General features: G+C 40.6%; 1 protein-coding gene across 2 annotated transcripts in view; it reads right to left on the reverse strand.

The window, feature by feature from the left end:
* Positions 1-8,579, reverse strand: part of ADNP (activity-dependent neuroprotector homeobox) — a 46,055-nt gene extending 37,476 nt beyond the window's left edge. For both annotated transcript variants that reach the window (XM_011993217.1, XM_011993218.1), the window contains exon 1: positions 8,403-8,579. The gene's annotated coding sequence lies outside the window, so the exon portion shown is untranslated. The remainder of the gene's footprint in view (positions 1-8,402) is intronic.
* Between the last annotated feature and the right edge of the window lie 1,549 nt (positions 8,580-10,128).

Below are 10,128 nucleotides of genomic sequence, written 5' to 3' on the forward strand. Positions count from 1 at the left end.
AAAAAAAAAAAAAAAAAAAAAAAAAAGCATGAATCTGGTTGTATTCAGCAGGTTCCACTAAGAAAGGTCCAGAGGGCCAGGCATGGTGGCTCACACCTGTAATCCCAGCACTCTGGGAGGCCTGATCAACATGGTGAAACCCATCTCTACTAAAAATACAAAAAATTAGCTGGGTGTGGTGGCCAGTGCCTGTAATCCCAGCTACTCAGGAGGCTGAGGCAGGAGAATTTCCTGAGCCCAGGAGGCAGAGGTTGCAGTGAGCCGAGATTGTGCCACTGCACTCCAGCCTGGACTCCATCTTTAAAAAAAAAAAAAAAAAAAGCCCGAAGGAAGTCAATTAGGTAAGAGTACATACCAGCCCTACCCAACCCTCAGAATCACCTGAGGGAGCTTATACCCATGCCGCATCTTCTCAATCTGAGAGGTCTGAGAAACCATCACTGCCTTAGGTATGAGATAATAGGATACTGGGGTGATAGTAAAAGGAGGAGAAAAGAAAAAGTTCACAGGTGAAGCTTATAGCCTTAAGTCAAAATTTGTGCCAATAATACTATTTTCATGGACAAAAATTTACTGATCAGCCATATGTAAAAAAATTTACACCTTATAACTTCAAACCTCCTTAACAAGAGATAGGATGACATAGCACAGTAAAGCTTCTATTCGTTATGAAATAAAGATAGGATGCAGTGGTCCACCCTACAGTTGGACAGATCTGTATTTAAATCTTTGCTCTGCCACTTACTAGCTTTGTGATCCTAAACATGTTATTTAACCTCCAGAGGTCTGTTTTCTTATGGTATAAGCAGAAGGACACTGTCTAATTGTTTTAATGTCAGAAGGATTAAATGAGATGATGCAAGTTAATGCTTAAGGCAGTTACCATTATTACCTTAAACCAGATGAGATACTAAAATAATCACTTTGAAAATTCTGAGTTCACACCAGGGCATAACCTCTCCAAAAAGCTCAAACTATTATGACTGAGAATCAGATGTGGTTGCCATAACAACATCTGTTCTTGTACACATTACAATGTGCTACATGCACAGTAGTGTTTTTATATAATATTTTACATCTGTGTGAGCCATTCATACTCAGGTTAGCGTATTCCTAACTTTACAAGCTCAGTGACACTTAAAATATTTATGCAACAGAACATCTGCAACTATCTTAAACAAACCCAGGTGACTTACAGTTATGTAGAAACATAAAGCTGTCATCTCGATTTTGCATATCTTATGTTTTAAAAAATATGTGGAGTCACTGGTCTTTTAGGAAGATTTGCAGACTACAAGACTGGTGCCCACAACCGGAAAACTGCTACTGTGTTGCTGCTTATCCTGATGCTTTCCGTATTCAGATTTCAGGCAAGAATTCTAGCAGTGACCACCAGAATTTCCAGGACACCAGTAGAACCAGTTGTTTTCAGGTGGAACTCCTCTAAGAGTTTAAGATATGTATACAAATAGAGGGAAGATGATGCCTGAGGGACAAGGCGACAACTGGGCAGTCAGAGGTGACCCTTCATCAATTTAAGAGTTCACCTAAAATTGTATTTGAAAGCTGGGGAAGATGCCTCAGTACTTAAACAAGAAAAACAGACTGAGGATCCTTTATAATATACCGATCTAGATTTAGGAAGAGTGTGAGGTGAGGACCACTTCTCAGTTTACTTCACTCTAAACAGGTATTGCAGCAAGGCAGGGACACAGCACAGAGTGATTCTAGCACTCCACTGCCTACATAAGAACTCCACAGGGATACAGTCACTTGCTGTCACTGTAAGCGGACAACTTGGCTTAAGATCAATGTAAAAAAGGGAAATAATTCACAAGCAGCCCTTAAGGAGTGTTTTAGGGGAAGACTCTCAAACTGCATTTTTCCTCTGCCCTCACACCACACAGAAGTCGTGAAGTCCTCTTCTGTGACCAAACGTGTGGGTTTTTTCCCCAAGCAGCGGACACCAGCTGAGTGTCCTAATTTGGTTCTGACACTGTCTACCTGGATATAGTGTCATATTCCACAAGTTGGGGGCTTAGTCTAACCCCAAGACTGCTCTCTCCTTCTTCAGACACCAATTAGAAGTCTGCGCCTCCAGAACTTTTGACTGATGCTTCAAGCTGGGGTTCCCAAGACCCACTCCTTGAGTTCTATTAATTTGCTACAGCATCTCATAAAACTTGGGGAAATACTTATATTTACCGGTTTATTATAAAAAATACAGATAAAGAAATGCATAGGAGCACTGGGCTTCCGTGCCCTCTCTGGGGGCGCTACCCTCCAGGTGTGTTCAACTATCTGGAAGCTCTCTGACCCCAGTTCTGTTTTTGTTTTTCTAGATGGAATCTCACTCTGTCCCCCAGGCTGGAGTGCAGGGGCACAATCCCAGTTCACTGCAACCTCCGCCTCCTGGGTTCAAGCAATTCTCCTGCTTCAGACTCCCAAGTAGCTGGGATTATAGGCCCCCACCACCACATCCAGCTAATTTTTTTTATTTTTATTTTTAGTAGAGATGGGGTTTCACCATGATGGCCAGGCTGGTCTCAAACTCCTGAACTCACAATTTGCCCGCCTTTGGCCTCCCAAAGTGCTGGGATTACAGGCGTGAGCCACCGTGCCTGGCCTCTCCTGGGTTTTTATAAAAGCTTCATAATGTAGTCATCTCTTCTTACCTCCCTTCCTTGGGGTATAGGGCAACACCCTCTCTCTAGGGAGGGTCTCAAGACTTACAATCAGAAAGCTGGGTAAAGATTAGAGTCTTGCCTTGGGGCCAGGTGTAAAGCGAGAGCAGAAGGTCAGAGATTATTTTCTGAGACCTAACGCACCCTATAACACAACATGGTAATGGGTTTATGGGTGGGGAAGCCAGGAACCGTGGTGGACGAAAACCAGTATGTATCACACCACCACGAGAGGACACATAGATACGTCCATTTATAAATTATTTCAGAAGCATGCCAAGTCTATCTAAATGACATAAAATGCATGCCTAGTCTTTCTATCTAAACGACATAAAATGTTATTTTGATTCCCTAATAATACATTTTTTACGCTCTACCAAAACTATTCAGAAATAATTTCCCACAATAGGAAATATATTTCTTTCACCATTCTTGAGTAACAATTTATTTAAACTATGTTCTCAAGTTTTTCTAAGCCATCTCCCAGGATCAAGGCTTCACCAAAGGCAGCTTTTCAAAAGCATTCTTGTACCAGGTTTTGCCACTTGATGGCTGACTTTTTTACAACTTCCCCAGAGAAGTTTTATTTGCATTTTTCTTGTTGCTGTTTTTATTTTTACTTTTTTTGAGACGGAGTCTCACTCTGTCGCCCAGGCTGGAGTGCAGTGGTGCCATCTCGGCTCACTGCAACCTCCGCCTCCTGGGTTCAAGCGATTCTCCTGCCTCAGCCTCCCGAGTAGCTGATACTACATGTGCGTGCCACCACACCAGGATAATTTTTGTATTTTTAGTAGAGACGGGGTTTCAGCATGTTGGCCAGGCTGGTCTCGAACTCCTGACCTCAGGTGACCCGCCAGCCTTGGCCTCCCAAAGTGCTGGGATTACAGGTGTGAGCCACCACACCCGTCCTCTTGTTGCTGTTTTTAAGTGTAACTGATCTTGAAGCAGGATTCTGAGCACTTCTTGCATTTGGATACTCCCAGTCTTAGCTCACTTCCTTCACAAGAGCAAGGATTCTGTCAACCTAAATTTATAATTCCAATTTAAAATTTTAATAAATTCCACCATATTTCCACTAGACAGGAGTTTCTTCAAAAGAGACCACTCAAAAAGTTCTCAAGTCACCAGCTTCCAGCAGAAGAGCAGAGCTTTACAGATCGTCAACTGAAGCACAGCCTTCGACAAGCTCTTAAATGGAGCACGAAGGATTCAGAAAAAGAAAGTGTAAAAGCCAGCAATTATTTAACAAAAAAATAACTGCTAAGGAGAGACTGTCTTAAACCAAAAAACTGGGAAAAGGGAACATAAAGTTTCTTTTTCGATCCATATACAGTTAACTTCAAAGCAGAAATATGCTACTCCAATTAACTGCCAACTGCACAATTTATACCCAGACTCTCCCTACTGGGGGTGTGGCTAGCTTATTTAAATGTAGACGCCATTGGGATCCTTGGGTGTAAGCTCACGTGGAAGCATAAAGCCTCACTATGAAATGGGAAGCATTCATGTGAGCCCCCCTTAGCCAAACAGCTTACAAGAGCACCATAAAGGCTTGTGTTCCAAGCACAGGCCTGGGAACCAGCCCAGACACATTCTGTGGCTCATTTGATCATTGTATGTGGTAGTGTCTTGATTTCCCTATTTGTGAAACAAGGATAGTCCTGACAGAATTGGGAATAGTTTATAAAGTGCTTGGAAAATAAAACAGGCAAGCCATCAATACTATCATCCATAAAGGCCAGTGAGGGGGCCTTTACACTTAAACAGCGCATCCTTATTAAAGCCATCACAGTCACATGAGAAGTGACATATAAACACAACCCACAGCTAAGTGACTCAATTACAAATCTATACCCTACTGAAGAGGGTATTAGGATATACAGATTCATTTTTAATTCTAACAGCTGGTCAAATAATGCATGACTCTTTTAGATGTGTATGTATTTAAATTAAATCTTTAACTGAAATCTAAAACTGTGGCATATATTCAGAGCAGCCTTCCCTTTGTAAACTCTATCCAACGTTGTCTATACTTTCCTCTTATTTTCTAAATCTTTATTTCTAGAACACTGTTGAAATTCTTGAAGGGTTCCAGGATTTCTCTACCTGCTGTCTTGGAACCAAGGTAGGGATCAATAATACCAAAGCTTGTGAGTGAATCTCAGGGAACTCCTAAAGGCAGAGGACTGAATTAATACACAGAGATGAGAAGACCCAGGACTAAAACAGTAATATGAATTTTGCATTTTTTATTGACTAGAATAAAAACGTGTGCCCTGCAATCAAAACTGTCACTTTCCATAGTTGGCTCAAATTTTATCAGTGATTTCCTACACACACACACACACACACACACTCTCTCCATAATCAAGTTGGCTTATATATACCAACTTGAGAAGCATGATAATACGTGAGGAAACCTTTCTCACTCCAGTGAATCAGAATATGAATTCTGACTTAAGATGACCCCAAAACTGGCAGATAGCAAAGGTAGGTCATAATGTAACGCAGGTGTAAGGAGTACTAAGACACTGAGAGGATGAAAGAACACAATCATTCTCTCCTCACTTTCTAATTAACAGGATCAGACAAACAAAAAACCATGAAGTCACAATGGCCACCTATGATGGGCAAAGCATGGATGGTTTATCTAATATAGTATCTCAAGAATCAAAGTGGAAAGTGCCAATGTAAAAACAAGAAACAGCTTTTACATTCAAAATGTCAATTAATTAGCATGGGGCTTTGGTTTATACCAGTTTCAAACACCAAGTTTCCAAACTGACAGTAATGTACATGAGCAAACTACGACAACTGCTCCACAGTTAATATCACAAGCTCTTACAAAACTAGGAGAGGGGCTGGGCACGGTGGCTCACGCCTGTAATCCTAGCACTTGGGGACGCCAAGGCAGGCGAGGTGGATCACTTGAGGTCAGGAGTTCAAGACCAGCCTGGCCAACATGGCGAAACCCCATCTCTACTAAAAATACAAAAATTAACCGAGCATTGTGGCAGGCACCTGTAATCCCAGCCACTCAGGAGGCTGAGGCAGGAGAATCGCTTGAACTCAGGAAGCAGAAGTTGCAGTGAGCTGACATCGCACCACTGCACTCCAGCCTGGGAGACAGAGCAAGACTCTGTCTCAAACAAACAAAAAACACAAAAACTAGGAGACGAAAACCTTTAAGTTTATCTGATGCTAATAACAAGTCAAGCTCTGTGAATCTAACTATAATTAAATTATTTACACATAGGGGAGCAATGTTTCTCTTAATGTACATGCTTCTCAGGCAAGAGAATGAAGGTTAAACTCCCACTGAAAGTATTTTACCTTATGTAAGACATAACAGACTTTATGACACTCATTTAAAGTAAAAGTCCTTTGGAACTCCAGGTTGAACAAGTAGCTTATTTACACAACAGTCATGGGTACTCTGGTGTAAACCACAATAATGCTTCTAATGTTGTAAAATAAAAACTTCAATTTTTTTCTTTTATATCATTTTAAAAATCTTTATTTCACTAAGATTTAAATAGGTTACTTGGAAAAAATATGTATAAAAAGTTTAATTCTGGTATGTTTTTTATTACACTTAGATGTATTGTCCCCAAACTACATCTCAAAACTAGGTGTACTTTCACCCAAACTACACCTGATACTTGAACTTTTCATCTGTATTTAATAATATGACAATCATTTCCAGCTCTAGAAAACCCACATGTATTTTATGTGTATGTGTACATACAAACACACACACACCCCAATTATGAAATCAACTGGCCGAGGTCTATTACAATTTATGCAATTTTGTTACTTATGTATGATTCTCAAAAGAAACACAAATGCTGAAGTTTTTCTTTTTTTTTACCCTATGAAGCATCAATCCCTACTTTCTCCTTTACAAAACAGTTCTATCTTCCTAAGTTGCAATTTTCAAAATAAAATTTGTAGCCAGCATCATCCTATTCAACCAATATACTGCTGAGTATTTTAGTTTTAGTACTTTTATTAAAAAGTACTAACTTTTTAATACTTTCAAAACTTGTAAGTAGTTACAAGGAAAGCAACAACTTCACAGTATGCTTTATATACCTATGCTTTTAATAATCAAATATAAATAATAAGCCATTTTCGCCTGATAAAAGTCTACTGGTCGGTTACTTGCAAGTGGTACCGAAACAATCTGTTCAACATTGTGAAGTTCTTATTTTAATATAAATAGTATTAAAACTCTTCCTGCACTCTGGCATAAGGAGAAAAAGGTAAGATAAACGTAAGCAAAGCAAAGCAAATTCACAGCAGGCATGTCTAAAATCTATGACTTCCAAGGTTGGAAGGGCCAGGGATGATTAACAGATTTTCAGCCCAATCTCCTACATTTTCTATACAGGGACTATAAGAACCAAAATCAAAGAGGTTAGTTTCAATATATAGCAGCTCCTGATAAGCTAGTCTCAGGAAATTTTTCAACAAAGGCCAAGATAAAGAAGGAATTTCTGCTTAAAGTTCAGCTAAACAGAATACCCATTCCCCACACTCTAGTTAATTGAGTCTTTTACTATACTTTAATGAAGTATATAGTTTACCTACTATAAATTCCAGTCTTCAAGCCCAACTGTCTCACTTTTTTTTTTTTTTTTTGGTAGAGACGGGGTCTCATTATGTTGCCCAGGCTGGTCTTGAACTCCTGGCCTCAAGTGATCCTCCTGCCTCAGCCTCCCAAAGTTTTGGGATTATAGGCGTGAGCCACCTTGCCTGGCCTCACCTTATTTTTTGAGTGTTAAAACCAAGAAACCTTTGAAACTGTAGAATACATGCTTTCTAAGAGCTCACAGCAAGTTTTCCTTTAAGGGAAAATAGCTGTTACCACTTAGGACTTCATTCAACACTGTATCTCATTTGCCAAATCAAACAAAAGCCCCTCGACAATCTTTATTTCAAACATTCCCTCAAATAAGCTGCCTTCAAATTATATGCTCATTTTCAGAACTTAAATAACTGCATATAAAACACCAAATAAAGATCAAAACTATACCTGTCTACAAATACTATACAGTATTTAAAAATTAAAATAATTCCATTTAAATATGTGATTTTTCACAATGATTAAGAAATTGTAGAAGCAATGTCTCTAGTCAAATACTTGTACCAAAGGCCCTCCTTTTCACTCACCAAAATGTTACTTGGTAGCAATTCTCCAATGAAAAATTCTCCTGTTAAGCACCAAGTGGTTAACTAGGTATCAAAGAATACACCCATTCCATTCCCCATAAACTTATCTTGGTGTATTTATGTAACATACTTGTAACAAAGTCTTAAAGGTACCCACAAACATCAACCACTGTCAATCTTTGGTAGTAAGAACAGGTTCATGGAAAAGCAGGTTTTCATCAGACATTTAAGGCTTTTAGAAGCTTAGCAACTCTAGAGATTGGGTTATCAAAATAACAGTAACTGAATACTTTATACACAAGGGTGTAGAATGCAAATGATTACAATATTAGCATCTGTAAAAATTTCTTTAAAAAGCTGTAAATCATTTCTTATGTTAATAAGTGTTCAGAACACACTACTGCAACCAGCTCTAACCGGTTCCTTGAGGAATGTGGCTAGGCTGAAATTTTGGAAGTGTTGGTTTTGGTGGTGACCAAGGAGGAGGAAGTCTCTGGCTTCCCTGTTGCTGCAGTTCCCACCCTCCAAAATGAATATACCCACCGGTGTGAATTGACAATGTGGTCCAAAGAGCAAGGCAGGAAACGGAGTCCAGATCCTCAAAATGGTAGTACAGGGCATAACCACTAGGCCACCTATCAGTTCAGTACAAAAAGTACAACCCTGCGCATCATGGTGTAAAAGCTGGGGCCTAGGTTTCGCATTGTGCATCTCACACCTATGGAAATAACAAGAGGAGTAAAATCTATAGAAATCAACACACCCTAAGAAGGTGGGTGCTCACAGAAGACTGGTATCAACATTTTTGTAAGGTTGGCTGCTGGGATAATGAATAGCAATTACAAGTCCAAATTTGGAGGGAAACGAAATTTTTACAATCAACACTTGAGTTCGACAATGAAGAACCCAACATGGGCTTGATATTTACCAACAAGGCTTTGCAAATCATGACACCCACCTACACACTTATAACTATTACTACCCCACAAAAATCCAACATCTCTCAAGAATGATTTTTAATTCTCAAAGAATTGGAAAGATTTGGCCTATGAAGAAGGGAGTTAACCAGCAATGCCCCCAAACCTGTTACTTTCAGGTTTCAAACCTCCTTTACCACCAGACTTAGGAAAGATATGGTGACACATTCAAAACTTGAGGTGGAAGAATTCCAGAGGAAGGGAATCCGAACCAAGGATGTGCCAAGGTGATTCGTCAAGAACAAATATGGACTAGGGGCCAACAGTTTTGAAAAAGTAAAAGGAGAAAACTTCTGAAATGCAGGGTGGGCTCTTTAAAAGAAGTAAAATCACTGCTCTTGACTCACTTAATCCTTCGCCATGTTGCTGTCAGCTCACCAACTAAGAGTGCGAGTGTGTCTTGCTGGGCCCATTTTCCCATGGTCTGTAGAAGGCGCTGTGAAGCACATCCTGTTCTAGCTCGGGGGCCCTTCCCCCCTCTGCAGCCTTACCCAGTGCAGAGAATGCGCCCCCTACTGACTCCAACACTCATCGCCTTTAGCCGACTTGGCTGCGGTGCATTTTGGGTGGGGGCTGGTATTTTCTCCATGGCCATAAACCAGAAGCAACAATGCAGATTTCTAAAGAAACTGTATCAAGCTATCCAAGAGATTTTTTTTTTTTTTCATTCTGAAGGTTCAAGATACAGGCACAAGAAGCATCAGGGATGGGAACTGGGTGTGTGGGGATGCACATCATTAACATGGCAAACACTTAAACAGTTTGGTTCTTTTTCCCTCCTAAGCCTTTGTCTGTGAAATGGGGTTATGGCAAGAAGTGTCCAGAGGAATTGGTAAATGCAAGAAGATTAAGAAGACTCGTGGGTGTGTGGGGGGTGTGTGTGGCTAAAAAGGATATCAGACCTACAGTCTTGGTCTTGGGCAGAAGAGGAAGAGAAGCAATCGCGCCTTTTCCAGCAGACAGGGATCAAGGTTGGGGGGGAGGGGAAGGCAGGCAGGCCGCCCAGAGGAAAGAAGAGGTGAATACGAGGGTGTTCACAAAAACTACTCCCCATTCATTACATTAAAAGAAGATCTTTTTGCAGCTCTCTGGATTTCCATTTTCTACCATCTTACTGCAAAGTTGGGGCTCAGAATGTTCGAAAGAGGTGCTGACCAGGCAGCTGAGACTGGGGAAAAGGGATGGTGGTGAACTGTGGTCAGGATAGGAGGGAAGCTGGCAGGTTGGGGAGGAAGGATTGCACAGGGGAGGCAAAGACTTTCACTCCATGCCATGCATGCTCCCCGCCCCCC

The sequence above is a fragment of the Mandrillus leucophaeus genome, unplaced genomic scaffold, assembly GCF_000951045.1.
Source record: "Mandrillus leucophaeus isolate KB7577 unplaced genomic scaffold, Mleu.le_1.0 Scaffold428, whole genome shotgun sequence".
In the NCBI taxonomy this organism is placed as follows: domain Eukaryota; kingdom Metazoa; phylum Chordata; class Mammalia; order Primates; family Cercopithecidae; genus Mandrillus; species Mandrillus leucophaeus.